Below are 20,278 nucleotides of genomic sequence, written 5' to 3'. Positions count from 1 at the left end.
CCTCCTGCTCCTCCTCCTCTTCTTCCTTTTCTTTCCCTTCTTCATCATCTCCCTATCATCTGTCTCCCTTTCCTTCAACTTGCATCTCCCTCTTCTTCCTTTTCCTCCCTTTCTTTCCCTTCTTCATCATCTCCCTATCATCTGTCTCCCTTTCCTTCAACTTGCATCTCCCTCTTCTTCCTTTTCCTCCCTTTCTTTCCCTTCTTCATCATATCCCTATCATATGTCTTCCTTACGCCCTATCTCCCTTTTCCTGGGCTTCCATCTCCCTCCTCCTTCTCCTCTTCCTCCCTTTCTTCCCTTCATCATCTCCCCAAACTCGACCTATCTCCCTTTTCTCCAACTTGCATCTCTCTCCTTCCTCCTCTTCTCCCCTTCCTCCTCCTCCTCCTCCTCCCTTTCACCCAAATCCCTGGCGACGGAAGGTAAACAGCGGCGCCCCCAGAATCCTCCCCTTCATCTCTGTTAGATTAGGGATTAGCTTTTGCCATTTTGCCCTTCGCTTAGGGAGGGGAGGGGGAGTAGGAGGGGAGGGGGGGGGGGCTAGCGTTGTATACCGTAGGGCTGCTGTCGGGCGTAGAAGGTCATGAAAAGCTCTTAACCCGCACCTCAATCTCCCCTCTCACTCCACTCCCCTTCCCTCCCCTCTCTCTCCATACACTTCCTCCCCTCCCCACCCCTCAACCTCGCCCACTCGTTTTCTCCCTCCCCTAACTCCCCTTTCACTCCTTCCCCTCTCCCCCTTTCCTCCCTCTCTCCAAACGCTTCCTCCCCTCCCACAACCACGCCCACTCAGCTTCTCTCTCCCCCCCTCTCATTCCTCCTATCCCTTCCTCCCTCTCCCCATCCTTTCCTCCCCTCCCACAACTTCGCCCACTCAATTTCTCTCTCCCCTTCCCTCTCCCATTAACTCCTCTCTCACTCCCCTTCCTCCCCTCTCCCCTTTCCCCTCTCCCCACACTTCCTCCCTCCCCACCGTCCCTTCCCTCCCCTCCCATAACCACGCCCACTCAATTTTTCCCTTCTCCCCTTCCCTCCCTCCCTCTCTCTCATCTCCCTCTTCCCCCTTCTATATTTTCTCTTTTCTTTTTCTATTTTTCTTTTTGTCTATTGTATTCTTGCTCTTTTTTGTTTTGTTTGTTTGTGTCTATTGTTTGTTTTTATGCATATTTCTTTATTTCATCACAAGCAGTTTTATTTTTTGTTTTTTTATTTCATCAGTCTGTTTTCTCTCTCTCTCTCTCTCTCTCTCTCTCTCTCTCTCTCTCTCTCTCTCTCTCTCTCTCTCTCTCTCTCTCTCTCTCTCTCTCAATTTATCCAATCCATTCTTCACTTCCAACCTCTCTTTCTTCTCTTTCCTCCTCCTCCTCCTTCTGATTCCTCCACCACTTTTTCCTCCTCTCTCCTTCCCTTTCCCTCCTCCTCCTCCTTCTCATTCCTCCACTTTCTCCACCTTATTTATTTCTTCCTCATCTTCCCTTTGTTTCCTTTCCCCTTCTCCTCGCTTCCCTCTTTTCATATCTTCTCTTTTATCCTCATTTTCCTCTTTTTCTTCATATCTTTACGTTTTGCTTCTTCCTGTTCTGTCTTTTCTTTACACGTCTTTTTTTTCCTTTTCTCTGTCTCCGTTCTTTCCCCTTCCCGTCATTTGTTACTTCTTCCTCCTTCTCCTCTTTTTCTTTCCCTTTCTCTCCGTTCTCCTCCTCCCTGTTTGGTCTTCCCTTCTTCCCTTGTCCTTATTTTCCTTCTCTCTATCTCCTTCCTTTTCCCTTTCTCATCGTCTGTTTCTTCTTTTTCCTCTTCTCCTCTTTCTTTTCCTCTCTCTTCCGTTTTTTCTCTCCCTGTTTTGTCCTCCCTTCTTCCCTTGTCTTTATTTTCCTTCTCTCCTTCCTTCTCTTTTTTTCCTTTCTTTCGCTTTTCCGTTTTTTCTCTCCGTTATCCTTTTCCTTATTTTTTTTCTATTTCCTTCTTATCACACATTATCCCTCTTCTCCTCTCTTCCATATAGCTATAGTTCATTCTCTCATTTCTCAGTTTCCTTCTCCCTTCCCTTCCCTTCGCCTCTCACACTCCTTCGTTCCTCCTTCCTCCCTTCCATCCCTCTTCCTCTCCCGTCAACTACACTCCCTTGCCATTTCCGCAGCTTCCTTCCTCTCAGCATCCCTTTCCCTCTCTCCCTCCTTCCTTCCTTTTTTCATCCACTTCGTCCTTATCTCGTTCTTTCCCACGTCTCCCCTTATTCCCTCTTCTTCCCTTCCTTCATCTCTTTCTTCTCTAATGTCTTCGGTTTTCTTCTTTCATTCGTCATTTGCTTATCATCCTTCCTTTCTTTCTTTTTTTCTGATGCCTCCCTTCATCCATTTCCTTCTTCTGCTCTTCCTTCTTTCTTTTTCTTCATTTTCTCTTCCTCACTCATTCATTTTCCTTATATTTTTTCTCCCTCCTCGTCCCTTCTCCTCGACCTTCTTTCTCCTCCTCTTTCTCCCCTCCTGCTCGGGTTAGTCTCCCCATGTCATCCATTTTTCCCCGGCGTTTTTTCTCCCCACCTACACGCGCGCCACGCCCCGTCTCTCGCCTCGCTCTCCACTATTATTCTCTTTCTAAGGACTTATCTCCCATCCCAGCACCTTTTTCTCCCCTCCTATTTCTTTTCTTCAACCCACGACGCGTTTCCCCGTCTCTCTCTGTGTGTATGTAGCCAATATTATGAGACTTTCGCTTCCCACACCTGCTATTTCTAAAGGTCAAAGAGGGGGTCACTCGGGTTCTAATGAGTGTTTCTTCAGGTTCACGGTACAGAGGAAGGGTCAAACTACCACCAGGATCATAAAACTACTCCTGGAAATGTCCACAACTCCTACGAAAGCCTTGTCAAATATGTGTTCTTGGGAGGCGAAATGTTTAATAATACAACCCAATGTGTTTTTCTTCCTTTCTTCCTTTTTGTCTCATTCCCTCTGTGTTCCTGTCCAAGTTGTCCTCCTCCTCCTCTTCCTCCTCCTCCTGTCTCCTTTCCGTCATGCCGTCTGCCAGCTTCCCTCTCTCTCTGTCTCTCTTTTGTGTTTCTCGTGTTGACATCCTTTCACTCTTTCCTGTAAGCTCTGCAAGTTTTCATATTTCCTTTCTTTCATTCCTCTCCATCTCACACTTTCTCCTAGTCTCTCTCTTTTTCCTTTTCTCTTCCTCGCTCAATACCTTTTTTTACTCTTTATTTTTTCTCCCTTTCTTCTTTCCTTCTTACTCTTTCCCCTTTTCTCTCTCTCACTTTCTTTGCCTCAAATGTTCTTTCTTCTAAGTCTTTCCATTTTCTCTTCCTCATTTTATTCCTTTCCCTCAAATTCTTCCTTTTTACTCCTTTTCCCATCTTCCTTCCCCCTGTCTCTCATCCGTCACTTCTTACCACTCTCTCCACTCATCCACCTTTCCTTCTCTTCATCCCCTCCACCCCATCCTCCTTGTTATCCTCTTTTCTTATATATTCCCTCTTATCCGTCTTTCATCCTTCCCTTCATTCGCTTCTTATGCTTTCTTTTGCTCATTCTCTCCCTTCCCCCATTTCGTCTCATCTCTTTTTCTCCTCCCTGCTTCATGCTTTTTGTTCTCTCCTGTTCTCTCTTTTTTCCATCTTTCATCCTCCCCTTTCGCTCTTTCCCATAATCTGTAGTTTCATTCATCTCTCGTTTATTCCCTTTTCTTCTCCTCTTTCGTTCCCTGTCTCACTCTCACTCTCTCTCTCTTCCATCTTCCATCTTTTCCCTCATTCTTCTCTCATGCTAACACACACTCATATGCTCTCCATTCCTCCACTTTTCCTCTCTTTCCTCCCCACTCCATTCTCTTCTTCATTTTCCTTCCACCTCTCTACCCTCTTCTTCATCATCTCTCTTATCATCTGTTTATCATCCTCCACCTTCAATTCCATAAGCTCTCCATCCACCCTTCCACTTTGCCTCTCCCCATCCTTTCCACTTCACACTCTTCCTTTTTTTTCCTAATCACTTTTACTCTTATTTTCTCTTCCTTTCCCTCATGTTCATTCTTTCTTAACTCTTTCCCTTTCTCCTAACTTAATCTTTTACCGCATTTTCCTTCTAACTCTTTCATTTTCTCTTCCTCACTTTCTTCCTTTCCCTCAGATATTCCTTCTTCCTTGCCCCTCTCCTCTTTCCCACAAGCTCCACTCTTCCACACTGTCCTCCTCCATCGTCACCCCACCAGCTCCCATCACCACCGCCGCCCACTCTATCTATCCCTCCTGCGCTCGTCCCCGCCCACGGCCCGCAGTAGCAGCAGCAGGTCACGGTCACTGGGGCCAGGCAGGGGGAAGAGGAGAGGGAGGAGAGAAGGGAGGAAGGAGGAAGAGTAGGGAGAGTATAGAGAGTTGTTTAGGGAGGGAAGGGGGGAGGAAGAGGAGGGAGGAAGAGCAGGAGGAGGGAAGGAGTAGAGGAGGGAAGAGAGAGGGTGGGGAGGGAAGGATAGAAGGAGAGGGGGGGGGGAGGGAGGAGAAGGGAAGGGAAGGATACAGAGAGGGAAGGATAGAGAGTGAGGAGGAGATAAGGGTGGGAGGTGAAGCAACTTAGGTATTGTGTGTATTTACAGGCCAGGAAAGGAGGGAAGGGAGGGGATGAAGGAGGGAGAACAATAATGTGGGGGAGAGAGAGGAAGGAGACATACAAAGGGTAGGTATAGTGAGATAGATAGATAGATAGATAGATAGATGAATAGAAGAGTGAAGAGAGAGAGAAGAGAGAGAGAGCAAAAAACAAAAGAGAAAAGAGAGAGAGAGAGAGAGAGAGAGAGAGAGAAAGCCGCGTGGTCTCGGTGTTCATCTCCGTCACATTCCCCGTTTTTATTTCCTTACTTATTATTTTCTTGCTTTCTTGTCCTCCTCTTCTTCTTATTTATCACCTTTTCGTCTCTTTCCAGGTGCGTACGCAAGGTGGAGGCGTGGCGGCGTCTGGCGTGCGTGCGTGCGTGTGTGCGTGCGCTGTGACGGGCTGTGAGTACTATACGTGTTGACTTCCTGACTCGTTCTGGTAAACTGTTTGTCTGTGTTCGGTTTATGTCTGGTATTTCTCTCTCTCTCTCTCTCTCTCTCTCTCTCTCTCTCTCTCTCTCTCTCTTATTGTGCATGTCTTTTAATTCCTTCAGTGTGTATGTTATTCGTTATTTGGGTTTTCATGTAATTATAGTTAACAAGTATAAATTCTGATGTACACAGCAGCTAGTGACTCTGGCAACTCTTTAATTATGAACTAAGTCTTAACACTCTTATTAATGTGAGGGAAGAGTCACTACATACAATTAGCCACTCGCCTCATCAGTACCGCCTAACGCAATGCTCAGCGCTTCGAGTTTCACTGATGAAGACTCGGGGTCATATTCTTAAACATTTAGACAAGGCTTTCGCAGGTGTTTGGGGTATTTCCAGGGGTAGTTTTATGGCCCTTCTGGTAGTGTGACCCTTCTTCAATACCATGAGCGTAAGAAAACACGAATTTGAACCCGACTGATCTCCTTTTGGCCTTTGGAAGTAGGTGATGTGAGGGCGGAAGCGTCTGAGAAAACCGATCTTAGTAATGCCTCGAGGGGTGTGTTAGAGAGAGTAATTCTGTCACGAGATTGAGGTCTGTTCTCGATTATGCTTGTGTGTGTGTGTGTGTGTGTGTGTGTGTCGGCTTTTTTTTTTGGATGTGTGTGTGTGTGTGTGTTTACAGCAAAGGCGACAGAGCAAGGGCGTAAAAAAAAAATAATAATAATAATGAAAAAAAAGCCCGCTACTTACTGCTTACTGTGTGTGTGTGTGTGTGTGTGTGTGTGTGTGTGTGTCATGTAGGTTTGCAGTGCTTAAGTGAAGTACATGTAAATCTAGTACCGAGTTTGTTCGTATTCAATTGTATATCTTTATCACGCCAACGAAATTCCCCGCTGATAAATAATCCATAACAACATTCGGTTTTCATGATATCTGGGGATCCAAAACTTACCTGACTTACTCATTATTGAAGGTGGTAATGCATCAAACCCTCAGTTGCTATTTGACAACAATGCGGCATATGACCACAGATGTTGCGCCGACTAAACGAAACTTTCCAACTTTTTTTTCTTACAACAATGCCCTAATTCCTCTGGTTTATGGCTATGAGCACAGAGTTATTAATAGACACGGATAGGAAATAATCGATAACTCTTTTTGCATTTATACATATGATAAATAAAATCCCACAAACCATAATAACCGGTGTAGTTTTTTGGGTTAGACAGTAATTCGTGTATCAGAAGGAATCAATTGTGTTCTTGCAATTTTAGAATTCTCCTGTAATAAAAAAAGGGAAATTGTTTACTAGCATTTCCGTGAGCAATAGTGACAGACAGACGTGGGCTTGGAATAACAGTCAGTCTTACGCCGTCACCTCACGACAGGCTGGGGGGGGGAAGGGAGAGAGAGAGAGAGAGAGAGAGAGAGAGAGAGAGAGAAGAGAAGAGAAGAGAAGAGAAGAGAAGGGAAGGGAAGGGAAGGGAAGGGAAGGGAAGGGAAGAGAGAGGGGGGGGAAGGGGGAAGCAAAGACATATATTTTCCCAATTTGTAAAACCTTGTGAGTAAAAACAAGACATCGAGATACAGCGACGCGAAATTCACGACTTTTATAGGTTCTTGTTGTTGTTGAGATGCGGGTCTAGATAGTTAGTTTAATTTTAGATCTTGAAAGGCAGGGCTCTATCTACCTACATCTATCTATCTGTCCATTTATCTATCGTTCTTTCTGTCTGTTAGTAGCATCTATATATATGTATGTAAGGTGTATATGTATGTGTATGTATGTACGATATCTTGATGGACAGACACAGATAGATAGATAGATATAATGTACGTAAATTAATAGTGAGTTTAAAGGTAGTCGTCGAAATGCAGCGATATACAAATAGCCAGTTTAACGTACCGGTGACCTTGAAACTAGTGATATAACATTACGAAATCCAGGGAATGTGAGTGATTTAGGGTGGCAGTGAAGGGATAACAGGGATGAGGCCAGTGATCGCCTTGCACTCCATATACCAGTGGAGGGAAAACCTGCGTCCTTATATAAAAGGCCTGGTACAAAAGGTGACATTAGAGACTGGTTTGATGTTTTCTCCCGTCTAACTTGATGCTGTATATAAAGGGTGACAGTGAGTTGAGGAGGCGAAGGGTCACATTCTTGAATATTTCTGCGCCCAACCTCACAAGGCTTTCGTAGGAGTTTTAGGCATTTCCAGGGGTAGTTTTATGACTCTTCTGGTTGTTTGACCCTTCTTCTGTCCCATAGACCTTAAAAACCCTTCCTTCGCCGCGCCCTTTTTGTGTGTGTGTGTGTTTTTTTACAGCAGAGGAGACAGTGGAAAGGCGTAAAAAAGAGAAAACAATAATGAAAAATAAAAAAGCCCGCCTCTATAAACACTTGCCTGCGCCATGACGGGCTGGGGTCGAATACCATCCAGGCCCCTCAATCAAGCCTACCGGCGCAATAGGCGGAGACGTAAAAAAAAAAAAAAAAAAAAAAAAGAAAAAAAAGAAAAAAGAAAAAGAAAAGACGGACAGAGGCGTGGTACCTTTCCTTTACAAGCGTTTATAGTCCGTGCTCTGCCACTCGTGATCCCCTCGTCGAGTTATCGCTGATACTGTCACTCGGAGGATCACGGTCCACTCGAGGCGCTGAAGACAACCCTTATCTTATCGCCAATCTCGGTAGCAGTCCATTGGCATTATGTTCCTAGACGGCGGGTTTCCCTGATGGCCCAAACATTGCCTATTGATACCAAAATAATGTGTTGTGTGTGTGGGGTGGGGGTGGGGGGGGGTGGGGTCCGTGCGTGTGCGTGTGTGTGTGTGTGTGTGTGCGTGAGCGTCACCAAATAACCCCTTAAGCATAAGTGGTAACACAATCCAGGGGGCAGCTTTTCCCCGTGGAGTGAGTAGCAACAGGTGTCAAAGGAAGTGTGAGGGAGGGAGCGCGCGGCTGCCGTGTGCGTGGCGAAGCGTTCCTCTGCACGGGGAGGGAAGTTGAAGGTAAGAGGTTCCTGACTCCGGGCTCTGGGAAAACGCAGGCATGATAGTGTGCTGGGGTAGGAAACAAGAGACGTGTGTTTAGGGCCGGGCAACGCTCCATACTGTCAGTCTTGTCTCCTCTGTATCGTGGTCAAAGAAAATTAGTATGAGGTTTTGTGTGGAAGGCTTGAAAAGTGTATTGATATTTGCTATAGTTGTTATAGTTCACGTCTGTGTTGTTTATAATGTAGTATGAAAGGAGGATAAATTATAGGCGACGGAAGTTTAAGCAGTAGTGTGAGCGTGAGCGATGTCATAACGTGTAAACAAAAGAAACGAGGAAATAAAAAATACAGAACTTAAGAGAAAAAAAAGGAAACTGTGCAGGAAGACTCCCTTTATGAGATGAAACCATTATGGACCTGAAACATCGAGAGAAAGTTACGGGAAAGAGAAAGAAAATGGAAGTTAATCTTGTTAGATGAAAAGCGAAACGAGAAGCGAAACACTTGTGCGACATCGAACTTGATCAATGGACAGGATTCAAGAGGGGGAGGACCTGTTCAGTACCCGTTCAGCATCATTTAACAGACGTGTATTGCCAAGGCCAGGGATACGGGCGTGTTGAAATATTCTTGGATCAATATTCACTTTGCAAAATTAAAGCGCCGTCTCAGTCTCTAATTGGTTTGAAAATAAAATAAAAAGTTAACCAGAATCTCGGGGTACCTGATTCCTTTGAGGGGGGGTGTATGGGGGGAAGACGAGGAGCCAGTCAGCAGAGTTTGGAGACCTCGAAGAATGAAGGAGTTGAGGGCGAGAGAGCGGAGGTCAGACAGAAAGCGGGAAGACTTCAGGCGGAGTTACACGGAATGGGAGGAAGACTTGATATGGAGTTATACAGAATGGGAGGGAAAGGAAAGTGGAGTTAGACGGAAAGGGAGGAAGAGGAAAATGCAACAAACAGGAACAACCGGAAATGACTCGAGCGTGGCCTTAATATTTATCTAAGACGATGAGAAAAAAAATATGTATAAAAAGAAAGGAGACCACCATGGAATTATTATTTTTTTATTGGCGTGAAAAAACATCAATTATTTTTTTATGGGGGAAGTGTCACCAGAGATATCTTTTACTTATGCAGTAGTGGAAAACATGAAGAATTATTTACAGAGGGAGTGAGATTTTTAGACATTTTTTTTATTATTTATTATTCAAGGAAGTGTCATATTCAGGTCAGGTCACACGGGGAAATGACTGGAGGAGGAGGAGTGTTGAAAATTATATTGCACACGAAGAAGGAAACAAAACACCAAAGGAAAGGAAATAGAACATAAAGGGATATTAGAATGCTTAAAGGAATGTGGAAAATAGAACATAAAAGGATACTAGGATACTTAAAGGAGAGGAAACTAGAAAGCATAACAAAAATAAATGTTAGGATCCGTCAAGAAAAAGGAAAACGGGGAAAAAAGAAAATGATATACAAATGAATGGGTAAATGAGATAAAAAAAAAGAACATAAATGAAAACTAGGATACGATGTGTAAAGGAAAGGAAAACAAATAAAAAAAAAATACATACCAGGATTCATAACGCAGAGGAAAATAGAAAACAGAATATAAAAAGAGATATACCAGGATGCGCGGACCTCGGGGCATCGTTAGTGTTATTATTATTAGTACTATTCATTATCTTTTTTAATTGTTGTGTTTAAACCGGTAGCAGCGATGGGCCAAATTTGTGGCTTTACCGTGTACCAGCGATGGGCCAAATTTGTGGCTTTACAGTGTACCAGCGATGGGCCAAATTTGTGGCTTTACAGTGTACCAGCGATGGGCCAAATTTGTGGCTTTACAGTGTACCAGCGACGGGCCAAATTTGTGGCTTTACCGTGTACCAGCGATGGGCCAAATTTGTGGCTTTACCGTGTACCAGCGACGGGCCAAATTTGTGGCTTTACCGTGTACCAGCGACGGGCCAAATTTGTGGCTTTACCGTGTACCAGCGATGGGCCAAATTTGTGGCTTTACAATGTACCAGCGACGGGCCAAATTTCTGCCATGATATAAACCCCCCAAAATTGATGATGCATAAACAGATCACACATGCGTTGATATATATTATGAAATGGTTTGCGTGAGTGATGATTCTTTCTCATTATTTTACTTTAAGGGGCCTTTAACCTAACCTAACCTAACCTAACCTAACCTAAGAAACGTGACCCCCGCAGCTACCGGGTTAATTTTACTACAGTTTTTCAGGTTTTATTTCATCCCCAAGTATTTAGCTCGTGCATGTTCTGTTGAGAGAGAGAGAGGGGGGGGGGGAAGGGGGGGGGCGTGTTAGCAAGACAGAAATGGCTGGCGGGTAATCCTTCCATCTGTTTGTTTACTTTTATTTACCTGCGCAAAAAAAAATAACACCTGTTGGGCCGAAGGAGGACGAGGAGGAGGAAGGAGGAGGGAGGAAAGAAACGCTTGAGATGCCACGCGCGTTTTTTTTCACTAAACAAAAACAAAAAAGAAAAGAAAGAAGTAAGTCAAGGTTACGTTATTTATGAGAGTGCGTCGAACTCTTAGACTTGCATATATTGCGTCAATGGCCTCACTTGAAACACACACACACACACACACACACACACACACACACACACACACACACACACACACACACACACACACACACACACACATACACACACACACACGCATGATTTGTAAGTCTAGTATACCATAATTTTAGGCACAGGAATGGTATATATAAACAGAAAATGGACACACACACACACACACACACACACACACACACACACACACACACACACACACACACACACACACATAAATAATAAATAAATAAAATAACCATTGAGTCGATAAATAAGTAAAATAGGAAATAACTAATACTATTCTTGCACGATCGTCAAAAACACTCAAAAAAAGACCTTATCCACTAACAAGATAACCAACCTCTTTATACGCCCTCCTAAGAGTAGCACAATTAGGCCTACGACTCTTGATAATGTTAGAATTTGATTAGGCTGACGTCATTAATTTTGGGGACATAATTAGAAACCGTATAGGAGGAGGAGGAAGAGGAAGATGGGAAGAAGAGATATGGGCCTCCTCTTCATTCTTTCACCCTCCCTTCCCCTCCCTTCCTCTCTCCCTCCCTCCCTCCTCGTTTCCCGGCTCCTGCAAACAAACTCTAGAGAGGAAACAAGAAGAGGAAGAAGAAGGGAAATTGGAAAGGGAAAGTCAATCTGTCACTGTGTGTGTGTGTGTGTGTGTGTGTGTGTGTGTGTGTGTGTGTGAGGAAGTTAGTTGGATAGGGCGAGAGAGAGTAATTTTACGCTTCATTAGAGAAGAAGGGAGCGTCCAAAAAGAGTAAAAAATGAAGCTTACTGGACAAAAATAACGAGGATTAGTCAATAAGACAATCACAATTAGGATGAGGGTAAATCAAGCGAGTGGAGAGATGAGAGGAGGAGGAGGAGGAGGAGGAGGAGGAGGAGGAGGAAGAAGAAGAGGAAGAGGGGAAAGATGAAGAAGAAGAAAAAGACGAAGAAGAAAACAAGGACGAAGAAGAAGAAAAAAATTAAGAAAAAAGAAAGAAAAAAAAGAAAAAGAAAGAAGGAAAAGAAAATGAAGAAGAAAGACTTGTAAAGATAAAGATGAAGAACAAAAGATAATTAAGAAAGTTAGAGATAAAAAAATATAGGAAGAAGAAGAAAGAAAACAGAAAAAAAGAAAAGACCAAAAAAAAGAATGAAAAGAAAATAACCCAAATTAGCATCCACAATAAGGATTAAGTAAAAACAATCAACAAGCTAATTCAACCCCCGAAAAAGAGAGAGAAAAAAACCTATCGAACCCGACGACTTACGAAAACAAGAACGAAACCAATAACACCGAGGGAAAAAAATGTGTTAGGCAATAAACAGATGACGAAAACAACGCCTTTGAACTCCACTGCTTCGCCTGAGCCCGAACAATACAGCAAAAGGAGCAGATAATTGACTAAGAGCGGCGCTAATAGGTGAAAGGGGGCCCCGCTGATTACCTGGCCTGTGCTCCCTCTTAGGACTCTACCTGGACGCCCTTCCTGTGCACGGAAAGGAAGGAGCAGATGAAGTGGATGTGACAGGTAACGGAGAGGAAGGAAGGGAGAGAAGTTAGCATAGGTCGAGGATGGTCAGGTGAGGTGTTAAGTTGATTTAAGTACGCTGCGGTGAGGTGAGGTGAGGTGAAGTTAGGTCAGCTTAGGTTAGGTTAGGTTAGGTGAGGTGAGGTGAGGTTGGGTGTTGTTTGGTTGGGTTAAGTTAGGTAAGGTGAGGCACTCTTCCCTTCCCTTCCCTTCCCTTCCCTTCCCTTCCCTTTCCTTCCCTTCCCTTCCCTTCCCTTCCCTTCCCTTCCCTTTCCTTTCATTTCCTTTATTTCCTTTCCCTTCCCTTCCCTTCTCTTTCCTTTCCTTTCCTTTCCTTTCCGGTCCTTCCCCCTTCCCTTCCCTTCCCTTCCCTTCCCTTCCCTTAACTTCCCCCTTCCCTTCCCTTAACTTCCCCCTTCCCTTGCCTTCCTTCCTCCTTCCCTTCCCTTCCCTTCCCTTCCCTTCCTTTCCCTTCCCTTCTCCCTTCCCTTCCCTTGCGTTGCCTTCCCTTCCCCTCACTTAGCATTATGGAACCACTTAGCACGCCCAGAGAGTAGCTCCATTATGGTAAACACACACACACACACACACACACACACACACACACACACACACACACGTACAAGAAAAGCAGCGAGTAGAAAGATGAAAAGAAGAAAAAAAGAAGGAAAACGAGGAAAATAATGAAGAATAGAATAAAAACTAAAGCAAAAAGTTTTAACCAAGAAAAAAAGATGAGAGAGAGAGAGAGAGACAAAACCGGTGTGTGTGTGTGTGTGCGTGTTTGCCAGGTAAGAGCAGACAGGTGAGTCGGGAGCAGGAAGGCATGAAGGCGTAAGGTCAGGCAGGGAAGAGAAGCCGGATAACTGTTAGGAGATGAACCCAAAAAACTCGTCAGGAAGGTTGGACGCAAAAACATGACTGGATTATAGTGATGCTAAAGTGTGTGTGTGTGTTTGTGTGTGTGTGTGTGTGTGTGGGCTCTCTCTCTCTCTCTCTCTCTCTCTCTCTCTCTCTCTCTCTCTCTCTCTCTCTCTCTCTCTCTCTCTCTCTCTCTCTCTCTCTCTCTCTCTCTCTCTCTCTCTCTCTCTCTCTCTCCCAAATTAAGAAACTTTTCCCTAGACATGGCAAGTTTTATCCCTCCCATATCCCTTCCTTCCTTCCTTCCTTCCTTCCTCTCCCCCTCCTCCTCTCTCTCCTTCTCTCCCTTCTTTGCTCTTCTCCACTTTCCGTACTCTCTTTACTCGGCTAACTTAAGTGTACGTGAGAGAGAGAGAGAGAGAGAGAGAGAGAGAGGGAGAGGGAGAGGGAGAGGGAGAGGGAGTTAACCTGCAAAGCTATCCATCTCGAGGCAGTATTTTGAGTGGAGGTGTCGTGTTGTGACGCCCGTTCCGTGTGTGAGAGTTCGTCATTGATTTATACTTTTCTCTCTCCCTAACTTTTCCCACCAAGTTGAAGGCAGTGATGGAAGTAGGCATTGCTCCATTAGTTGATAATACTCTCTGACCTCTGTATAGATAGATAGATGGAAAGACAGATAGATAGATACCTCTCTTTCGGCCACCTCTTTTGATTCTTCTTATAGGAGCAGCGAGTAGCGGGCTTTTTTTTATTATTGTTTCCTTTTTTTGTGCCCTTGAGCTGTCTCCCTTGTTGTAAAAAAAATAGATAGACAGACAGACATAAATAGATATACATGTTGATTTGTAAATGATTCGTTACATAGATAAGTTGATATACAGATGAAATGAGTTATTGATTGCATATGGATAAAAAGATGAACAGGTAGACAGATAAATAGACTGAAATTGATTGATTGATTGAGATACCGATAGATACATAGACAGATAGATAAGTAGATGAACCACGTATACTAATTTAACTACACACTTACAAATAACAATAACAATAATTTGAAGTATACATATGGAGTTATGAATTATACAGACAGCGAGCGCGTTAAAACTCAATAGAAGGAAAAAAAACACATACTCAGACGGAAGGGATTTAATACTTTTTTTTTTACAACAAAGGAGACAGCTCAAGGGCACAAAAAAAGGAAACAATAATAAAAAAAAGCCCGCTACTCGCTTGTCCTTGTTATTAAGAAAGAACTTGTTTATCCTATATCAAGTTGGGTCATCTATCCCCATTTTCCTTCCCCTCCCATCCCTGTCTCTCTAGTCCTTCCATCCTTACCTCCTTGTTTCCTTTCTTCCCTCTCTTTCTCTTTTGTCATCTCAGGCTTATCTATCTTTATCTATTCTTCTCTTTTGTATTAAAGTATCCTCAGGTATCCTCATCATTTTTCTCCTTCTTCTTCTTTTCTTCCTCCCTTTCTTCCTCTCTCTTCTCCTCCGCCGCAGCATCCTCGCTATCCTTCTTCTCCTCGTCCTCCTCCTTCTTCTCCTCTTCCTCCTCTCCTTTCTCCCTCTTCTCCTGTTCCGCTTCGCCATCTCTCTTCTTCATTTTCTTCTCCTTCTCCTCCTTTTCATCCTCTCATTTCTCTCCTCCTCCGCCGCTTCGTCATCTTTTTTCTCCTCCTCCTCCTCCTCCTCCTTCTCCTTCCCCTCATTCTCCTATTCCTCCCCATTCTTATCCATCCTTACCTTATTCTCTTCCTCCCTTCATCTCTTCTTTCTCTCCATCTTCTCCTTATCCTCTCTTCCGTCTCTCTAATCTCTCCCCTTCGATCTCTCCTTCCCTTCCTCTTCCTTTCTCTAATCCTTCCTTTCATCTCTTTCTTTCATCTCCTCCCTTCTTCATCAGTGACCATCTTTTTTTTTTTTTTTGCTTTTTGATATTTTCCTTCTTCTCCTTTTCCTCTTTTCGTTGTCCCTATCTTCTCCATTCCTCGTTTATTTTTTACTCTCTAATTTCTCCCATTCTCTCTATCTTCTTTGTATCTCATTCCTCCGATCATCTTCTCCCTCTATTCCCTCTTTCTTAACCTATCTACCTCCTTCCTCCCCTCCTCTTCCTTCCCTTCTCTTCCTCCCCTCCCCTTTCTCCCTTCCTCTTCCTCCCCTTCTCTTCTTTCCCTCATTCCTCCGATCATCTCCTCCCTCTATTCCATCTTTCTTAACCTATCTACCCTCCTTCCTCCTCTCCTCTTCCTCCCCTCCCCTTCCTCCCTTCCTCTTCTTCCCCTCCTCTTTCTCCCCTCCTCTTTCTCCCCTCACCTTCCTCCCCTCCTCTTCCTTCCCTTCTCTTCCTCCCCTTCTCTTCCTCCCCTCCCCTTCTCTTCCTTCCCTTCTCTTCCTCCCTTCCTCTTCCTCCCCTTCTCTTCTTTCCCTCCCCTTCCTCCCCTCCTCTTCTTCCCCTACTCTCCCTCCTCTCCTCTTCCTCCCTCCTCCTCCTACCACCCCCCCCTTCTCCTCAACCTCGACAAGGGCGAAGGGAAGAGAAGAGACTAGGTTTCAAGAGCAAGTGGGAGAGAGTTATGGGCTAGAGAGAGAGAGAGAGAGAGAGAGAGAGAGAGAGAGAGAGAGAGAGAGAGAGAGAGAGAGAGAGAGATCGTGTTTGGAATGTGGAGGAAGTGGAAGAGAGGAAATGAGGAGAAGGTTTGATGGAGATGGGAAGTGGAGGAGGAAAAATAAGAATCGGTCGGGAAGGAAGACGAGGAGGAGGAGGAGGAGGAGAAGAAGCACGTGACTTTGGACAAAAACGGCGATGAATGTGAATCACTCCTCCTCCTCCTCCTCCTCCTCCTCCTCCTCCTCCTCCTCCCCGTTTTTCTCCCCTCGTAAAATATCTCAAAGGAAATACACAAATGACTTCAATAATAACTAACCCGGAGAGAGAGAGAGAGAGAGAGAGAGAGAGAGAGAGAGAGATACACCCAAGTAGTAAATGTATGATGCTTATAAGGGTGTCAATTTACGTCTTTCCACAGCCGCCTTCCTCTCCTCTCCTCTCCTCTTCTCTCCTCTCCTCTTCTCTTCTCTTCTCTTCTCTTCTCTTCTCTTCTCTTCTCTTCTCTTCTCTTCTCTTCTCTTCTGTCTTACCTGCCCGTCCCACCTTGGCACACCTGTAGAAGAGCACTTGGCCTTGTAGTAGTAGTAGTAGTGGTGGTGGTGGTGGTGGTGGTAGTAGTAGTAGTAGTAGTAGTAGTAGTAGTAGTAGTAGCTGAGGACGTGATATAACCTGGAATTAACTTTATTTATTTTTAGTGTGTTCGGTGAATCGATTTGAGAGTAAAGTTTTGTATCCTCCTCCTCCTCCTCCTCCTCCTCCTCCTCCTCCTACTCTTCCGACTGCTTATCTTTCGTCTCCATTTCTTTCTCCTCCTTCCTTCCTTCTTTTCCTCTCCCTCCTTCTTGTTCGTCTCCTCTTCCAGCGCTACATCATTTTTCTCCATTTCTTTCTCCTCCTTCCTTTTCGTTCCCTCCTTCTCCCTCTTCTCCTCCTCCTCCACCTCGCCATCTTTCTTCATATTCTTCTCCTTCTCCTCTTTTTCCTCCCTTCCTTCTCTCTCCTCTCCTCCTCCGCCCTCTCGCCATTCTCTATATTCTTTTTCTTCTCCTTTTCCTTCCCCTCTATCTCATTTTCTTCTCCATCCTTATCCATCTCCCCCACCGCTTCCTCATTCTTCGTTCCATCTCCTCCTCCTCCTCCTCCTCTTCCAATGCCTCCCCCTTCTTCTTACCCCCTTTCCTCCTCATCCCTGATCTCGGCTGTGTATTTTATCATCACTTTTAAGCCGCGAGATTATCCTGTACAGAGTATGAGAGAGTAAGCCCCTCCATAATGTTTTCCGTGCGTCTCCAAAGCGGTGTTGAAAGAGGTCTTAAGAAAATACACTTCACATGCAACGAACCGCTTTTTCCGACGCCACTAAGAACTCCAGAAACCTTCGGATCTACTCAGGAGAATTTTAAAAGTGACGGAAAAAGGAATAAAATTGTTCGCAGGTGTCAGGTGTGAATATTGATGAGTTGGGAGTTCGTGGTATTTGTGGCTTCCGAGTACTGGCTGGCTGAAGAATCTAAAGAGTGTTGTTGTTGAGGCTTACTGCGCAGATGGCGGCCAGCACTCGAGGTTAGGGTTATAAAAGGGAACACAGGCTTAAAGAGAAGTTAGTTTTGTCAAAGGGTTTGGCTTATCTAATGTAACTCAGATTTTATATAAGGGTCTCAGGTTAATTAAAAGAAACTCAAGCATATTAAAAGAGAACTCAGGCTTAAAGAGAACTTAGGTTTGTGATTTATTAAAGGAAACAGATTTAATACAAGGGTCTCAGGTTAATTAAAAGAAACTCAAGCATATTAAAAGAGAACTCAGGCTTAAAGAGAACTTAGGTTTGTGATTTATTAAAGGAAACAGATTTAATACAAGGGTCTCAGGTTAATTAAAAGAAACTCAAGCATATTAAAAGAGAACTCAGGCTTAAAGAGAACTTAGGTTTGTGATTTATTAAAGGAAACACAGATTTAATACAAGGGTCTCAGGTTAATTAAAAGAAACTCAGGTATATTAAAAGAGAACTCAGGCTTAAAGAGAACTTAGGTTTGTGATTTATTAAAGGAAACTCAGATTTATTAAGGAGATCGTAAGTTAATTAAAACGAACCCAGGTTTATAAAAAGGGACTCAGACTTAAAGACAACTTAGGTTTATGATTTATTAAAGGAAACTCAAATTTATTAAAGAAATCTCAAGTTTATTAAAAGGGACTAGGCTTAAAGACAACTTAGGTTTATGATTTATCAAAGGAAACTCAAATTTATTAAAGAAATCTCAAGTTTATTAAAAGGAACCAGGTTTCTTAAAAGGGACTCAGGCTTAACAAGAGTAAGGTTTGTCAGAGGGTCTGGTTTATGAAAGAAAACTCAGATGTATTAAAAATATCTTAGGTTTATTAAAAGGAACTCGGGCTTAAGGGAACTCAGTGTTATAGAAAGGATCTCTGGTTTATTAAAAGGAACTCGGGCTTAAGGGAACTCAGTGTTATAGAAAGGATCTCAGGTTTATAAAAAGGAACTCGGGCTTAAGGGAACTCAGTGTTATAGAAAGGATCTCTGGTTTATTAAAAGGAACTCGGGCTTAAGGGAACTCAGTGTTATAGAAAGGATCTCTGGTTTATAAAATAGGATATGGATGCCAAGGCCGAAATTTATGAAACCTAACTCATAGACCGAGACTTCAATCCCGCCCGGCCCCGGCAGATGGAGTTAACGCTGTAATATAGTCGTTGAAATTGGCGTGCCATTTATACGTCAGTTTGTCCTCGTATCCTGAGCCCCGGCTGATTAATACGGTGATTGGTCTGTCAGAAAGTAGGGCAAAGTTTAACAGGTCATCATTCAAAAGTTGGTAAATACCTTTTTTTCATTTGTTTGATCGTAGCGTAGAGAAGAATAACAATGGGAGCAATTTGTACCATGATTTTGATCGCTTCACCCATCCAGGAACACTTCGCTGACAGTGCTTTTAGTGGTGCGCAAAAATGAACTGATGACAGGCGCAGTTGAGCATCAGAATGGTATGAAAAAAGAGGTATTTATGATAGGATTAAGAGAGCAACGGGCCTCCTGCAGTAACATCGCAACACGTAACATCATAAAATATCTTCAGTCGATTCCAATACAATTTTTACACAATGTTAAGCAGTCAAAGGCAAACAGTGAATGGTATGAAAAAAAAGAGACATTTATGACGGGATGAAGAGAGCGCCGGGCCTCCTGCAGCCACGTAACATCATAAAACATCTTCAGTCGATTCCAATACATTTTTTGCACCATGTTAAGCAGTCAAAGGCAAACCGTGAATGGTATGAAAAAGAGGCATTTATGATGGAATGAAGAGAGCGCCGGGCCTCCTGCAGCCACGTAACATCATAAAACATCTCCAGTCGATTCCAATACATTTTTTTTCACCATGTTAAGCAGTCAAAGGCAAACAGTGAATGGTATGAAAAAGAAGCATTTATGATGGAATGAAGAGTAACATCATAAAACATCTCCAGTCGATTCCAATACATTTTTTTTCACCATGTTAAGCAGTCAAAGGCAAACAGTGAATGGTATGAAAAAGAAGCATTTATGATGGAATGAAGAGAGCGCCGGGCCTCCTGCAACACGTAACATCATAAAACATCTCCAGTCGATTCCAATACATTTTTTATACCATGTTAAGCAGTCAAAGGCAAACAATGAACGCTATGGAAAAGTCTACAAAATTACTACCACCCATAAAAGGAAAGTAATAGAAAATGTCTTGAAGATTTCCTATACCTCTCAAAACAAAGTCCCTGAGTCCTTTAAATAAAAAAAACATCGCCATTGAGACCATCTGATGTTATGATGGTTAGCGTGGTGGGATGTTAACCCGTCCGCTGCGATTGGCACGGATTTCGCCTTCACTGGTAGCCTAGTAACATATGCTCCCAGGTCTTTCTGTGCCTCTGTGGTGGGTAGTGGAGTGTTTCCCATGTGGTATTGGTATGCTGGATTTCCCCTCCCAAGATGCATGACCTCACATTTTTCTTCACTAAACTGTAGCAGCCACTTTTTGTTCCACTCCTGTAGCTTGGTGATGTCTTCTTGTAGGAAATCCGCATCTAAGAGTTTAATCTTAAGTATATACCACAGTGCATTCAGATCCTTCCAAAGAGTACTCGATCTCAAGACCCCACGAACGAATACTGTGAAGAAGTAATACTCGATGTGTAAATATATGCGTGCACGATCCCATTTGACCTTTTCACGCGAGGGAGGAAGCAAAATCTCGACTCGTGATGTTCGCCTCTCAAGCAAACAGTTTACCCTCAAGTGGCTCTTCCTCCTCGACGAAGCGACAGGGAAGGAAAACGGATCTTGGGACAGTGCGTTGGTGGGCGCCTCTACTGTTGTTGTTGTTGTTGTTGTTGTTTGTGTTAGACTTGTATTGTTGTTATTGTTACTTTTTGGTTACTATCGTGTTTTTATTTTGTTATTGTTACTATTATTGGAAGAGATGCTGTTATTCTCTCTCTCTCTCTCTCTCTCTCTCTCTCTCTCTCTCTCTCTCTCTCTCTCTCTCTCTCTCTCTCTCTCTCTCTCTCTCTCTCTCTCTCTCTCTCTCTCTCTCTCTCTCTCTCTCTCTCTCTCTCTCTCTCTCTCTC

At 43.7% G+C, this 20,278-nt stretch overlaps 1 protein-coding gene across 1 annotated transcript in view; it reads left to right on the top strand.

Annotated features, from left to right (window-relative positions):
- LOC126985022 (high affinity cGMP-specific 3',5'-cyclic phosphodiesterase 9A-like) overlaps positions 1 to 20,278 on the top strand; it is a 208,987-nt gene that overhangs the window by 92,384 nt on the left and 96,325 nt on the right. The window contains exon 2 of the mRNA XM_050839262.1: positions 4,927 to 4,999. The gene's annotated coding sequence lies outside the window, so the exon portion shown is untranslated. The remainder of the gene's footprint in view (positions 1 to 4,926; positions 5,000 to 20,278) is intronic.

This window comes from Eriocheir sinensis, chromosome 58, assembly GCF_024679095.1.
Source record: "Eriocheir sinensis breed Jianghai 21 chromosome 58, ASM2467909v1, whole genome shotgun sequence".
Classification (NCBI taxonomy): Eukaryota; Metazoa; Arthropoda; class Malacostraca; order Decapoda; family Varunidae; genus Eriocheir; species Eriocheir sinensis.
This window is presented reverse-complemented; position numbering and strand designations above follow the sequence as displayed.